Below are 13312 nucleotides of genomic sequence, written 5' to 3'. Positions count from 1 at the left end.
AAGACGAAATAAAAAAGGATGTTAAAAGATACCTCTAGGCAAATGAAAATGAAAAAAAAACTACCAAAACTTATGGGATGAGACAACAATAGAAGAGGGAAGTTCATTGTAATAAATGTTTAGATGAAAAATGAGAGAGATCTCAAAGATTACACCTCAAGGAGCTAGAAAAATAAGAATAAACTAAGCCCAAATTTAGCAAACGGAAGGAAGTAACAAATATTAGAGCAGAACTAAATGAGATATAAATAGAAAAACAATAGGGAAATGTCAAAACTAAGAATTGGCTTTTTGACTGACACTTTCCTCAACTCTGAAATCAAGAAAATAAGTCAGTCTGCAGTAGCCACTTTAATTGAAGCAGGTATCTGTATGCACCTGATTTGGGGCAGAAATATGATTCAGTTCAATTCAGTTCAGTCGCTCAGTCCTATCTGACTCTTTGAGACCCCATGGACTGCAGCACGCCAGACCTCCCTGTCCATCACCAACTCCCAGAGTTTACTCAAACTCATGTCCATTGAGTCAGTGATGCCATCCAACCATCTCATCCTTGTCGTCCCCTTCTCATCCTGCCTTCAGTCTTTTCCAGCATCAGTTCAGTTCAGTCGCTCAGTCGTGTCCAACTCTTTGCGACCCCACGAATCGCAGCACGCCAGGCCTCCCTGTCCATCACCAACTCCTGGAGTTTACCCAAACCCATGTCCATCGAGTTGGTGATGCCATCCAACCATCTCATCCTCTGTCATCCCCTTCTCCTCCTGCCCCCAATCCTTCCCAGCATTAGGGTCTTTCCAATGAGTCAACTCTTCACATGAGGTGGCCAAAGTATTGGAGTTTCAGCTTCAACATCAGTCCTTCCAATATCAGGGTCTTTTCAAATGAGTCAGATCTTCCCATCAGGTGGCCAAAGTACTAGAGTTTCAGCTTCAGTGTCAGTCCTTCCAATGACTATTCAGGACTGATTTCCTTTAGGATGGACTGGTTTGATCTCCTTGCTGTCCAAGGGACTCTCAAGAGTCTTCTCCAACACCACAGTTCAAAAGCATCAATTCTTCAGTGCTCAGCTTCCTCTATAGTCCTACTCTCACATCCATACATGACTACTGGGAAAACCATAACTTTGACTAGACAGACCTTTGTTGGCAGAGTAATGTCTCTGCTTTTTAATAAACTGTCTACGTTGGTCATAACTTTTCTTCCAAGGAGCAAGTGTCTTTAATTTTCATGGCTACAGTCACCATCTGCAGTGATTTTCAAGCCAAAAAAATAAAGTCTGTCACTGTTTTCACTGTTTCCCCATCTATTTGCCATGAAGTGATGGGACCAGATGCCATGATCTTAGTTTTCTGAATGTTGAGTTTTAAGCCAACTTTTTCACTCTCCTCTTTCACTTTCATCAAGAGGCTCTTTAGTTCTTCTTTGCTTTCTGCCATAAGGGTAGTGTCATCTGCATATCTGAGGTTATTGATATTTCTCCTGGCAATCTTGATTCCAACTTGTGCTTCTTCCAGCCCAGTATTCCTCATGATGTACTCTGCATATAAGTTAAATAAGCAGGGTGACAATATACAGCCTTAACGTACTCCTTTTCCTATTTGGAGTCAGTCTATTGTTCCATGTCCAGTTCTAACTGTTGCTTCCTGACCTGCATACAGATTTCTCAAGAGACAGGTCAGGTGGACTGGTATTCCCAACTCTTTCAGAATTTTCCACAGTTTATTGTGATCCACACAATCAAAGGCTTTGGCATAGTCAATAAAGCAGAAGTAGATATTTTTCTGGAACTCCCTTGCTTTTTCGATGACCAGCGGATGTTGGCAATTTGATCTCTGGTTCCCCTGCCTTTTCTAAAACCAGCTTGAACATCTGGAAGTTACGGTTCACGCATAGTCAATAAAGCAGAAGTAGATATTTTTCTGGAACTCCCTTGCTTTTTCGATGACCAGCGGATGTTGGCAATTTGATCTCTGGTTCCCCTGCCTTTTCTAAAACCAGCTTGAACATCTGGAAGTTACGGTTCACGCAGTGTTGAACCCTGGCTTGGAGAATTTTGAGCATTATTTTACTAGTATGTGAGATGAGTGCAGTTGTGTGGTAACGTTGAGCATTCTTTGGCATTGTCTTTCTTTGGGATTGTCTTTCTTCCAGTCCTGTGGCCACTGCTGAATTTTCCAAATTAGCTGCCACATTGAGTGCAGCACTTTCACAGCATCACCTCTTAGGATTTGAAATAGCTCAACAGGAATTCCATCACCTCCACTAGCTTTGTGCATGATGATGCTTCCTAAGACCCACTTGACTTCACATTCCAGGATATCTGACTCTAGGTGAGTGATCACACCATCTTGATTATCTGGGTCATGAAGATCTTTTTTTGTATAGTTCTTTTGTGTATTCTTGCCACCTCTTCTTAATATCTTCTGCTTCTGTTAGGTCCATACCATTTTTGTCTTTTATTGTGCCCATGTTTGCATGAAATGTTCCCTTGGTATTTCTAATTTTCTTGAAGAGATCTCTAGTCTTTCCCATTCTATTGTTTTCCTCTATTTCTTTGCATTGGTCACTGAGAAAGGCTTTCTTATCTCTCCTTGTTATTCTTTGGAACTCTACATTCAAATGGGGATATCTTTCCTTTTCTCCTTTGCTTTTTGCTTCTCTTCTTTTCACAGCTATTTGTAAGGTTTCCTTAGACAACCATTTTGCCTTTTTGCATTTCTTTTACTTGGGGATGGTCTTGATCACTGCTTCCTGTACAATGTCACGAACCTCCATCCATAGTTCTTCAGGCACTCTATCAGATCTAATCCCTTGAATATATTTGTCATTTCCATTGTATAATAGTAAGGGATTTGATTTAGGTCATACCTGAATGGTCTAGTGGTTTTCCCTACTTTCTTCAATTTAAGTCTGAATTTGGCAATAAGCAGTTCATGATCTGAGCCACAGTCAGCTCCTGGTCTTGTTTTTGCTGACTGTATAGAGCTTGTCCATCTTTGGCTGCAAAGAATACAATCAATCTGATTTCGATATTGACAATCTGGTGATGTCCATGTGTAGAGTCTTCTCTTGTGTTGTTGGAAGAGGGTGTTTGCTATGACCAGTGATTACACCAGGACAAAATGTGTATCAGCTTACTCACAAGAAGGTTTTACCATGCCTCTTAGTTTAGGGGTATAGGAAATTAGAAAATACAGAAAATCATGAAAGCCTTTTAGGTGATAGTTGAAGTTACTGGTGGGCTCTGCTGTCAGTGACTTCCAGGAGAAAGGAGTGCAGATTCATCACACTCTATCAAACTTTTTGGACCATTTGCTATAGAAATATCTCAGTCAGCTCATGTCTGCAGCAGTCTTCAAGACTTCCCTACAGTTCTTTATTGTTCACTCATTCTTTATTGTTCACTCATTCTTTGTCAGGGTGTGCCATGAAATGATGCTGGGAGTCTGGTTTCTTGCTTTGATTCACTCTTTTTCCTTGTCTAAAGCACTTCCCAGTGGGGACAATAACCTAATACATTGAGCTCAGTGTAAACAGGAAATCTGGCAGCAATAACTGGACCAAGGGCTAACTTTGCAAAGCCAAGTTTTAATGAGTAATTTGCAAAGTAATTAATCAGGAGGCCACTGTCCTTAGAAAATGGGGTAAGTGCACACCACACTGACTTGGTGCTTTCCTGGCTGCCTGAGACGACAGCATCTTATGGACTCGTGCCCTCCTTATGACCAGGAAGCTTCTCTTAAGTCACCTGCTGTACCAGGATCGAAGGGAGAAAGTTAGTGAACTCCAGAATCCGCTTCTTTAGTGTCAAAAAACTGCAGATCATGAGCTTTTAATGACCAATTAGTGGATCAGAAAATCGACTTAGTGATTCAAAGTCTTAGTCCCTCAGTCGTGTTGACTCTTTGTGACCCCATGGACTGTAGCCTACCAGGCTCCTCTGTCCATGGGATTTCCCAGACAAGAGTACCGGAGTGGGTTGCCATTTCCTTCTCCAGGGGATCGTCCTGACCCAGGAATCAAACCCGGGTCTCCTGCATTATAGGCAGATTCCTTACTGTCTGAGCCACCAGAGAAGCCCAAAATCAACTATCAAAAAAAAGTAAGTGGAGTAAACTAGAAACATCAGTGTGTCATATGCTATGAGGTTAAATATTTTGCAAAACAAAATTTTTATATACATATAGATGTGTACACCTATGTTGGTACTGGATTATAATATATATTTTACTGTAGATCTTGGTCAGAAAAGCTTAAGCATCATCACACTATTTAAAACTTTTTTGAAATATGGAAATATTTTTTCAATTACATTTTAGATGGTGATCAAGAGACAGTTTATTTCTTTATGCTTAGGAAGAATAAATTTTCTAGGAAAATAATGAATGTACTTAAAGTTTCTGTAATTAGACAAAAAAAGTGAATATGTTTGTATGATTCTCACCAAAATATGACATTAAATGTAAACTATTTGATAGCTCATGCTATTAATTTAAGTATCCTAAATATTTCAAAGCTATATTTATGATATATTTTGTATGAAAGTTAATGATAAGGCAAATAATACAAATATTTAAACATTTTAAATAGCGTTTCAAAATGTAGAGTCTTGGCACTAAAAAGAAAAAAGTAAAATCGAATTTAAAAAAAGTACAAACAGCAAGTCTACATGTTCTTCCAAGGAGCAGAGAAGATAATTGAGCTATTTCAAGGTTGTCATCAATATATTTTTCAGATACTATCATAGAAATCCTATAAAGCCCTATTACTTTTATTTAGTATTTGAGTAGTTTTCTTCATCATCCACAGTGACACATTTATTTGGTGCGGGGGAGTAAGGGAATCATTTTGTTTTAAAGAATCATCAATTTTTATGTAAAATATGTAAAACAAGAAGCAACATAGGAACAAAGACTCCGAAACCAGATTGCTTGGGTTATGTGACCACGAGCTGGTGCTTTAACCTGTCTGTGCTTCACTTCTTCATCCATAAATGGAGGAAAAGAGCAGTGTCTGTATTAAGGAGGATTAAATGAGTTAATATTTATAAATCTGGCAAGTTAGGAAGTGCTCTCGAAGTGTTTGCTGTTTCTCATGGCACCTAGTTAACCTTTGTTTATTCAGCAAACATTCACATCACATCTGGAAGATCAAATGCTGACCTGGGGATGAAAGAGCAGCCTCCAGCATCTAAAGAGTGCAGCTGGGTAGGTCAAATTCCTGGAAGGGTAGACGGGAGACAGGATGCAAAATGCCACTTTGGTGGGGGAGCTGGGGCAGACAGTGAGTGTGAAAATTCACTTTTCTTAAACAACTACTAGTTGCCCACAGTCTAAACAAAGTCCAGATGTTGACATTTGTTTTGGATTTTCCCCTTGACCAAGCAGCCTAATTCCTGGCTTTTCCCTTCCTTACCACCTCACCTAAGCTTTTTGTTGCCATTTCTCTAGTCTGGCTTTTCTCTAAGCGTTCAGTCTCAATGGAGCGGTTGAAGGGTTACAGTTGGGATTCAGGAGCAATGGATCACACAGGACTCCAGGCACAGGTGTGGATCTCTCAGTGCTGATTTATATGCCTGTGGTTGGTTGGCCCGTTTACCAGAGGTAGAGAGAGGGATTACTGCTTTAGTTTACAGGCCTTCTTACCTCCCCTTCCCAAGCCAACTGCTCAACTTGCAAAATGCTTCAAATATCCTCTAATCATACTTGGTATATAGCATAAATCTTCTAAAGTACATTTCACCTGTGAAAAATGTAATCCCTGCCTGGTTCTGATTTCCCTAATAGTTTGTCATGCTGTGTATTTACTCATAAAGTCAATATTACAGAAGGGAAATTGGGCATTTGGGTCCATGGTTGAGAATGAGGGAGCCATTCCAATAACGTAGAAGTCTTATTTGTTAAGCACTTGGTAAGCCCCAGCTGTGAGGATCCAAATATGAATCAGACACTCACAGGGCTTGAACGTGGATGGGGAAACAGATGTGATAACAAGTGTTAGGAATACTCTAGTAGAAACACAGACATGTTTCAGTGGTGGCTCAAAGTGGGGCATGGTCAGTTAACGCTTTGGTGCCGCTAGGGACCTCAGGTTAGCATGTTACTACCTGGAGCACCAGCACTTGTTAACCAAGGACCTTCTGCAGGTGGAACACCACACCCAGGAGCTGGGCTGTCCACCAAGATAGGACAGTGAGGAGGTAGACCAGGAAGCTGCCCAACTCGCCACATCTAGCCCAGCCCTGTATATACATGGCCACATCTGAACTGAGGTCATGTCCCAGCCCCCAGCATATCTATACACCATTCCTGTTCCTACAGGGATGGCTTAGAAGCTATGTGCCTGTCTGTGGAGGTTGAGAATATGTTTATCTTATATAAAATATGCAGGAGGTGGTGAAGCAAGCAAATGAAAGATAAACCCCTGCCCAAATGGTCAACATCACCAGCAAAGCAAAAACTTGATGCAGATGTAACCACAAAAAGTTAACAATGGTAAAGAATAGGAAGAGAAGCTTTGGGAAGGAGTATGACTTTGAATAGATGATTCACAAGCAAAAAATAAATGCTTCGTTCACCTTGACACTAAAAATGAGAAGGTCAATTGAATGCAAAAGGAGAAACACTATGGTAAAGAATTCGAGTGACTGAATGAAATGAAAAATGATTTATTAGGTGATGTAGATTCAGCGGGAAGCTCAACCTCCCATCTGGGGGAAAAAAAGGGACATTAACCTTCTATGTGACCCTCCTGGGCTCAGTAATAATAATGTTGAAGGAGAAGTAAGGGGAGCCTTTGTAAGAAAAATCAGGAGAGTTAGCAGCGCACCGAAGAGATGTTTCCAGGTTGGTATCAGGAAACCAAGATGATTAAAAACTCAGAATTATTGTGTATAACATGATCAAAGTAATGAAAAGAGCCATCTTCTCAAACTGTATATGAGCAAGGAAATCCCAGGATGGCGGTGGCAGGGGTACATGCAGAGGACAGAAAATGGTGTCAGGAGTTCAGGAACCAAGAAATAAAACAATAACAACAACAGCACCCCCGTAACCTGTAGATCCTCAATGTAAGACCTCAGAATAAACTAAAAGGCATCACAGTGCTCTTTTCAAGCCACACCAGGTATCTGTGTTTGCCCAGCCACCTGTCTTCTGAATTGGGAACATTGCCAGATATAAAAACAAACAAGGTGAAAGAAAGAACAAAACAAAACACTAAGACCCTGATGCTGGGAAAGACTGAGAGCAGGAGGAGAAGGGGGCGACAGAGGATGAGATGGTTGGATGGCATCATTGCCTCAATGGACAGGAGTTTGAACAAACTCCAGGAGACGGTGAAGGTCAGGGAAGCCTGGCGTGCTGCAGTCCATGGGGTCACAAAGAGTTGGACATGACTAAGTGACTGAACAACAACAAAAGATTCAACTATGCGAGCTTGATGATTTCAAACTTGAATTGGAAAGAGCAGCAATGTCCTAAGTGAGAGAGGAAAAGGAGGTGGTTATCAGGACATGGACAGATCTTAAGAAGGAGACAGATTCCCCGAATTCTGATCTCGTTGCTGTTCCCACCTGGCTTTGTGGTTCTGGTGTGGGGGTTTCCCAGTGTGTTTGTTTGCTTGTTTGTTTTTCCCTTGCCTATAAAACAAGAGTCTTGGAATAAATGAATTCTAAGATCCTGACTGCACTTAAAGATTTCCATAAGGATATAGAGAATATAAAATGAATTCAGTTCTCATGACAAGTTCAAAGTGAATTCACTACTCAGGATGTAAGAATGGGTTTCTATCAGTTGGTCATTTACTTATTTTCCTTCTTTTTTAGTTTGCCAACCCACTCTTGATCTATCTAGGTTCACATTCAGAAAAACCTGTTCCATCTGCTTCCTCAGAACCTTCCTAGAATATTACAATGTCTTCAAAGGACTTTTCTCCCAATTTCAGTAAAAACAGGCATGTTTTGCACCATTAAAGGCCATAATGTACAAAGTTTGTCCATATCCTGCCTATTTTGGTCCTGCCGAGCTACTTCTAGAGATCTCAGGGCCCTTGCCTTACTTGGTTTTGTGGGTGGGTGTTACCTTTGGGGGAATATAGTAGCCAAGGGATTTAAACCATGTCTGTTTAAAGTTGCATGGTAGGGACCTCCCTGGTGGTCCAGTGGCTAAGACTCCTTGCTCCCACTGCAGGAGGTCTGGGCTCCGTCCTGGTCAGAGAACTAGATCCCACATGCCTCAACTAAGAGTTTACATGCTGCAGTGGAGATCGAAGATCCTATGTGCTGCAATGAAGACTCGGTGCAGCCAGATAAATAAATAAAAAATTAACAGAAAATAAGTTCCGTTGTGTGGGTTAGGGGGAATGGGGGAAGGTGGCCCAAAGGTACAAAGCTCCAATTATAAGATAAACAAATGCTAGGAGTGTAATGTACAGCATGGTGACTAGAGTTAACAATAGTATATTATATCCTTACTAAGAGAGTAGATCTTAAATTCTCATCACAAAGGAAAAGACTGTGTAACTATATGAAGTGACAGACATTAACCAAACCAATTGTGGTGATCATTTTGTAATACATACTTATATCAAATCATTCCACTACACATGCTAACCTTGCCTAGTGTTATATGTCAGTTATGTCTCAGTAAAGCTGAGGGGAAGTCAAGTTGCATTGTGCAGTAGGATATTGCTTGGTAGCTTCAGTTATAGTGCCTGCGTGGATGCTAAGTCACTTCAGCCGTGTCTGACTCTTTGCAGCTATAACGATCATAGCCCACCAGGCTCCACTGTCCATGGGATTCTCCAGGCAAGAATACTGGAGTGGGTTGCCTTGCCCTCCTCCAGGGAATCTTCCCAACCCAGGGGTGAAAACCGCATCTTTTATGACTCCTCCATCTCCTGCACTGGCAGGCAGGTTCTTTACCACTAGTGCCACTTGGGGAGCCCCATCAGTTGCAGTGGTAAATGTCAGAGGAAGAGTGTGAGGCACATACTGTCTTATGCCTTCTGCAGAGTCCAGTGCCTTTTCTCTTCAGTGTAAATGGGCAGTAACACATCTAATAAAGCCAAAGGATAGAATGGTCATTTCAGCCTTCCAATTTAATGGGGCATTGCTCTGACTTTTATCCCTTGGGTGCTAATGTGATGCTAAACACTCAGGAAAGTGGGACCCCTCTCTTTTCTGTAGGTTCAAAAAGAAAGACAAGTTACTTAAGAATGTGTCCATGTTTTCCATGAAAATGCACCTTCAATAGGATTGAACCAGGAGCTCTGCAGGGACTTCCCTGGTAGTCCAGTGGTTAAGACTCTGCACTCCCAATGGAGGGGGCTCTGGGTTCGATCCCTGGTCAGGGAGCTAGATCCCACATGCTGCAACTCAGAGTTTGCACGCTGCAGCTAAAGATCCCATGTGCCGTAACTAAGACCTGGTGCAGCCAAATAAATATTTTTTAAAAAAGAAAAAGAGGCTTGCAGCCAGAAGGGGCAAATCAATGAGAGTGGAGTTAGAGAAAGATACTGGAAGGCAAGGGTCAGATGACAAGACTAAGACACCCAGGGGAAAGTCCTGCTAAGTTTTAGACAATAATCTTGGTCAAGTTACACTTGAATTACCGATGAGCTGCCACATAGGAGATGCTACAGAGATAACCGACAGTTGAGAGTCCACAGGATGGAGATCTGGGCTGGGCAGTTGGATCAGGGACCTGAAAACATAGGGCAGATAATAGAATTTGAGGACAGGTGATCGATAAAAAGGGTGGGCAGTCGACCAACAGTAGAATCTATTTTTTAAAAAAATAACACAAGCAAGAAAAAGCAGAGTCTTCAAGGCTATGTCTACACTAAACTTGCAAGTGAGGTTGAAGGGTCCAGAGCATCTCTTACTGTTCATCACCACCCTGCAACCTGGAGCTCCCCAAGAAGTTTTTGAAACGGATGCTCCATCTGCATTCCAGGTAGGATATTGCATGGGGTGGGGGTGGGGGCTCCTTTTACTCTGTTTTGATTCTTTTATGGAATATCTGCTGTTGTCGATTCTGGTACTCTGTTTGATCTTTGGGTTCAGAAATATGAACTTTCTAAAGAGTTGAAGCTTGGACATGACCTGCTTTGAAAGTGCACTTGGAAAGATTATCAGGAAATCCTGAGAAGGGCAGTGTCATTAAGAAAATTCCAGGAGATGGACTTAAGGGCAAGGAAAGTCTCAGCTAGAAAAATGTACCCCTAGTTGGATGAGGATAAAGGGATTCTAGAAGTGGTTAGCATTGTTCACAAGAAGCCAAATACTGATTTTAATTGAGACCAAAAAAAGACAAAGAAAAAAATTAAAAATTCAGTAAAGCACCAGGGAAGAAAATAATGATTATCACAGAGTATATAACAAAGGTTTCTGTTAAAGGGGAGGAAAGAAAAGAGCATGTTAAACAGGAATTGCCATTTGGTTCAAAAGAGGCTTTTATGAAAATTAGCTTGAGAAAGTGACATTCATAATTAATGACCCAAAGACAGGAAAATGTTTCCTGCACACTCTTGTCTTTTTAATTTAATTACTCCACATCCTCTGAGATACGCCAGGGCAGTGGTGATTTTGCAACATTAGTTATCTGTTCAAGTTGAATGTTATAGATGTAAATGTGTGTGCCTTACATAGTAGGGCAAGAATGTGAGTCTGTAACTTCTAGTTCAGATTTGAGAGTCTTAGCCCGGGTTTAAGCTTAGCTTAAATTCATTAATAGAATTTAATTAAATGACAGTCAACTAATTCTGTTTGAATGAAGATATGTTTTCTTTTTTCTTCTTACTCCACAACTAAGTCATTATGTAAGTTTTCAAAATTTCTACTTCAGTGGCATACTAGAAAAAATTAGAATGGAGGCAGAAGGAAAACTCACTTGCAATTTTAACCCCAAGATAGGCTCATTTCTCCCTTGCCAATAGAGGAAATCTACAGGGACCTTTTTGTTTCCAGACAGATGGAAAATTCCTATTTTGGGAATCCACCCCTACTATTTTTAAATAGTATTCAGCCATTACTTAATCTGAGGCCTGGCTTTTGATCTACTGCTCAGAGGATTAAGTGAAATTCTGGGTTTCAAGTGAAAGGTCAGCAGATGTTACATAGCCTGCATGGAAACGGCTGGGTCACGTGGTTTGTTATTGCTCACACATCTGAGATTCATTTGCCTGGAACTAGTCTTTGTTTCAAGTTTCTTGTCAACCTTTTTTTTTTTTAAGTACATTTTAACAGTTGTTTATTATGATCTTGTAAGGGGGACCCAGATTCAGTTTGATACATTGTTTGCATTGAGGTCTCTATCTTTGCTAAGAGAAATGTTGTAAACTGTGTCAATTCATGACCATGATGGATGCCTGCACATACCTCCCAGTAGCCCCATACCTTGAGCTTTAGTGCAGTCTGACTGCAGATTAAGTAGCAAATGGAATTGAGATGCAGTGGAAACGTGAAGCTAAGTCAGATAAAGAGCACTAACATTACCCTCAGATGTGCATCAGAGTGGAAGAGGAATCTAGGAACCCGATGTTGTGATAGTGGCCCCTGAAATGTGATGCTGTTAGCATGTGGAGAGACTTGTTCATGTGTATGTATAACATTTTAGTGTATATCTGTTTAGAGAGGACCATCTATGATATATATGTATATAAATATATATGTACACATATATATCATAGATCATAAATATATGTTAGATAATCCCTTCAAATATATATGTATGTGTGTATGTGTGTGTGTATATATATATATATATAGGGGCTGGGGGGTGGGGAGGGGCTTCCTTGGTGGTCCAGTGGTTAAGACTCTGTGCTTTCACTGCAGGGATGCAAGAACTAAGATCCCACATGCCATTCTGTGTGGCCAAACAAATAAAAGTAAAATAAATGACTAAATCTCAATTTTTAAAAAAAGAGAGAGATGGAGACAGTGCACCCAAGCATGTGTACGAGTGCGTATGTGTGTGTGTGTTCCTTGGACAGATGTATGCATACACGCGTATGTATGTACACTTATATTTAAGGATATATCACAGATGGCTAGAAATCTTTCTCAGATTGTTTCCCGGCTTTTTAAGTACCTTCCTGAGAAACAGGACAGTTGTAAATGCCTCTAAGGTTCATAAAACATTATCTATCATTTGTAAGTATGATAGATATTTAATTCAATTTAATTCAATTCTGGGTAGATAATGTCTAAACTGCTTGATTATAATACATTGTTGTTTTCTCTGTAACAGTTTTTCTTTCTTAAAAAATAAAGGCAATGGGAAGCTTTTTCAGTGATTTTTTTTTTTTTTTTTTGTATGTGAAATTAATTGTTGGCCTCAGTCCCAGGCCTTAGTGGGTAGACATTATAGAACCCAGGTGCCAGCTGCTGTCCTGACATTAGGACTAACTTTGAAATGTAATTTCCATAGGAGCCCATGGTTCAAATGTGAGGTGTCCCTAACTAAATCCGGAATTTTCAGATTACCATGGAATCAAAATGTATTTGTTGGGAAAAAACCCCTGTGCCTAGTGGGAACATAAACTCTGAGATGCCGATGTTCAGCTGCATGTGAGTTTTATCTTTGAGATTGTGATGGCTATTTCTGAAAATGTACCTGCTCACCAGGAAAGCCTAGAGATTTGCTTCCAACTTAAAGATATATATGATATAATATTTATTCTGTATCATCATAATATGGCTTTCCCAGGTGGCACATTGGTAAAGAACCCACCTGCCAGTGCAGGAGATGCAAGAGATGCGGGTTCGATCCCCTGGAGTAAGAAATGGCAACCTGCTCCAATATTCTCACCTGGAAAATTCCATGGGCAGAAGACCCCAGCAGACTTGTTTTCTGAGCAGCACCATGAGCTTAATGGTATGCTAAGCATTATTCTTGCAGGCAATCCGCTGATTATCAGAGTCAGCACCTTCTCATCCAGGCACTCCAGCGGTGCTGTAGGGCTTCAGTGTGCTGGCGCTTTCCTAGACTGACAGAGACTCCTTTGCATACGTTCCAAACACTTGTATCCTAGTCATTTATATTCTTCCAGACCTCAAACGTATCCCCAGCCAGTCTTGTGAGTACTATTTCTCTCCACTTAATTTTGTGTGTTTACGGACTTCTTACTACTCAAAGCCAGGACTCATTCAGCTAGCCTAAGTTGACAGTAGCCTCTGCCTGATAGCTTTGTGGGTGAAGACTCTTACTGAACCTACGCTCTGAAAATGTTCTCACACGGCAAGCTGACAATGGCATGAATGAAAACTCCAAGGTAGGAAACCTTATTATCTATTCTGAGTGTCCGGTGG

This window comes from Giraffa tippelskirchi, chromosome 12, assembly GCF_054371585.1.
Source record: "Giraffa tippelskirchi isolate mGirTip1 chromosome 12, T2T-mGirTip1v1.2.pri, whole genome shotgun sequence".
Lineage (NCBI taxonomy): Eukaryota > Metazoa > Chordata > Mammalia > Artiodactyla > Giraffidae > Giraffa > Giraffa tippelskirchi.
The sequence above is the reverse complement of the archived record's forward strand: the minus strand, read 5'-3'. Positions refer to the sequence as shown.